Below are 3,750 nucleotides of genomic sequence, written 5' to 3' on the forward strand. Positions count from 1 at the left end.
AAATCCCCTCACAGAAGCAGACTCACACACACATACATGCACACACACACACACACACATGCACACACACACACACACACACAGGCATGCACACACACCTACACACACGCACACATGCATCCCCTCACAGAAGCACAGACTCACACACACACACACGCACAAGGTCATTTTTTTAATAACTTACGTACGTCTTAGACTACCATCGCTTTATCCCGTTATTCTACCTTTTTTAAATTACTTACTTTACTTTATTCTGTTATTGTTGATTCTGTATCATGCTGCAATGCCAATGTCGAAGACCTACGCCTAAGAATTGTAAGGCGCTATGTAAGTCAGTCTATTGAATATGACTATAGCGTCAACGGCAGTTGGTTTACTGTATGAAGGCCGACAATTAGTATGTGGTACATTCCTCTTTGTTTGGTTTGTTTATCGACCGTTGTAACAGCTCCCCTTGACTGAATGAATGTGCCCTATCCACAATCACGCCTGTAGCTGTTGTCCTTTGGGTGACATAGACTCCTGTCCTGTTTAACAGACACAGTTGTCTTTCTAATACCATATTAAAGACATCCTGCCAAGCCTTCACACTCTGTAAGTCAATAACAGTCAGGGTTCATTTCTCAACGACAAACGCAGATCAAGGCTGCGGGGCTTGTAAATCCCACACAAAGGTTTGAATACCAATGACAGTTTGAACAAACCGGTGACTTCATTCCCTTCAGAGGCTTATCCCCCTCTCCTCCTCCTCTCCTCCTCCTCCTCTTCTCCTCCTCTGCCTCTCTTCTCCTCTTCTCCTCTTCTCCTCCTCTACCTCTCCTCCTCCTCTCCTCCTCTCCTCTCCTCTTCTCCTCCTCTCCCTCTCCTCTTCTCCTCCTCTCCCTCTCCTCTTCTCCTCCTCTCCCTCTCCTCTCCTCTTCTCCTCCTCTCCCTCTCCTCTCCTCTTCCTCTCCTCTTCCTCTCCTCTCCTCTCCTTCTCCTCTCCTCTCCTCTCCTCCTCCTCTTCCTCTTCCTCTTCTCTTCTCCAACTCTTCTCCTCCTCTTCCTCTCCTCTTCCTCTCCTCTTCCTCTCCTCCTCCTCTTCCTCTCCACCTGTAAAGACACGACTAGCCTTTTCTCTAACCATGAAGGTATTTCTCCTCATCTTCATTCACCAAGCCAACCCAGTCTCACCCAGACAGCACGGCTTGGCACTAAATAAATGATGAGCGCAGGTCTGCGTGCTGCAGGCTCAGCGGTGAGTGCGTGTGATCAGGGCCGCCGCTACGCTCACACGCATCACGCATCACACACACGCTGCGCGTAGGGAACACGGGACAGCCATATGATCCAACAGCCTAATGATCATCATAATGATGACTTATTGAAATCCAAGATGAAGCATGACTACAATAGGCCCAGTTAGACCATTATTAGACCACCATTAGTGAACTGTCACCATTAGTGAAATGTCAATATGATTGAGTGATTGCTTGAGTCATCGGTTGCTTGAGCGGTTGATTGGACGTTTGAACGTCAAATGGTAAATAAATGGACGTGTTTTTTTCTTTAACAAAAGTAATATTCCTATTGTTATGGATTTTCGGGTGCGACAGATTATGGATCATTTACAAATGTACAAATTAGGGATAATTAACAGTGTTACAGTACACACGCTTCACTGTCACAACAGGTAGACGTTCAAAACCATAGCCTAGAACCCCTTAAGTAGGGTGTCGAGTCAGTAACAAGCCGTATTCAAAGCCGACTGGAGCTAGCCGACCCAAAGTGCCACCTCACTGTTCTCACAGACACTACGGGCTGCGCTAACAAGGCCAATTCCCGCGAGCAGCCGACATTTTTGAAAGTTTAAACGTGTTGTTCTCTCTCTCCCCCTAACTCTGCACTTCTTCTTTTTAATGGCCTCCGCCATCAACCTGACTAGAGAGAGAGATGAGAGATGAGGCTCCTGCTGTTCCCTCCGCTCCCTCCCGTCACCCAGGGCTAGACGACGCCGCTACTGTAAATCACATCCCCTCTGCTGGAAACACCAGCAGTTAAAACAACTCCTTAATCACTCTGATCATTAGAGCTGCAGGGTACTACCGTCCACCCAGGACAACAACAGCAACAGCCTTTCAGGAACAGGGGAGGGGGGGGGGGATGCAGGGGGGGGGGGGAAATAAACGATTAATAATATGAAAGAAACAATCCCTGGAAACCACTAAACCGAGAGAGAGTAGGCCCGCTGTATCGGCGCTGCTGCTGTGTGTCATACATACTCACACATTAGCGAAAGTGTCCAGACAGTAACTTAACGATGAGTCACCTGCATCAGGCCTGCCTTTGTTCATTTTCTATGACTATTGATAGAAAATGTCACCGCCAACTGACGGATTCCAGGTAAACGCTTCGGTACTGACGCACTCAATTGGGCCAACGCATCTTTGGGATGAATAGACACTAAAGCAATAGCCGCGCTCTGACATTTCCCTCTATTTAATAAGTACATTGATATGGACAGCATGTCCCCTCAGGTCTGACAGTATGTAGGTCACTGCGGGGAGCGTCCATTAACATCTGAGGTTTAACCACTGGTGATGTCACTCTGGGAGACAAGGAGAGTTCGTGAGCTTATAAGGTTCTATCTCCGTTTAGGGTAGTTCGGAGATATTGAGCGTCAAAGTTTTTACATTCCATTATGTTTTGTGAGATGGAACCTTCGTCTTTTATGAATTACTAACTAAAAAATGTCAACATTTTAAAAATAACACCACACAGGCATTAATAAACACCTAATGGATCAGATTATGTAAAAAACTAAATGTTGACAAAAATGGAGGTAGAACCTTATAATTCTAACGTCACGAGTTGCTAAAGTGAAGGCCTGAGCTCTCACAGTAGCAACATGCAAACTAGCATACCTACAGTATATACCGTCAGGTGAGGCTGGTGGAGGTGGAAATCGGAGGACGGGCTCATTCTAATGCATGGAATGGAGTGAGGAATGGCTTCAAACACACATACTCCTATTACAATGTCCTGTCCCTCCACCAGCCTCCCGTGTTTCAGAAGACCTAGCAGACCATTGCCCTTGTGTACATATCAGTGATTCCCGCAGAAATGAAATATACTTTGGGGGAACGACTCGGGGCGAACGACTCGACTCGTTTCTCAATTCCTGCATTCTAGTGAATTTTCATAGTAACACTGCACTTCAGACAACCTACAACTGGTGATGGTGTCTAGGTCTTCTTATCCACCTAATTTTTCAGGTTTTCTGCTCGAAATGACATGCCCACAGTGAATATAGAATATCTCCACAATCACAAGGGCCTTCATAATGATCTTGTTATCAAAGGAAAGCTAACACCTGTGGGGTGGCTGTAGAAGTGTCAGAATCAAAATCTATGTTACTGTGTCAGAGTAAATAGAGCTAGAACATTATAAAAAACCTCAAATTCAGTCTCCGCCTAAAAAAACAACAGCTTTTACAGTGAATATCACCTTGGAAACCTGACTGAATAAGCCCAAATCATCTAGGAATCAGTACTCCAGGGTCTTATTAGTACTTGTGCCAAAGTAGATGCTAGTAATGTGAGCAAATGCAACTTTGTACCTGTTTTAGTACAGGTATGTTTAGGCGGACACCAAATTTGGATATGTTTAGGCCATTTGGAGATATTTTGGCACCATCTGTGCCATTTGACCTTTCTCATGTATCAGACTTTTTTGGGGATTTTTTTGGGGTTGGCCGACCAATGGTATGGA

Source organism: Nansenia antarctica (assembly GCF_963989245.1).
Source record: "Nansenia antarctica genome assembly, chromosome: 11".
In the NCBI taxonomy this organism is placed as follows: domain Eukaryota; kingdom Metazoa; phylum Chordata; class Actinopteri; order Argentiniformes; family Microstomatidae; genus Nansenia; species Nansenia antarctica.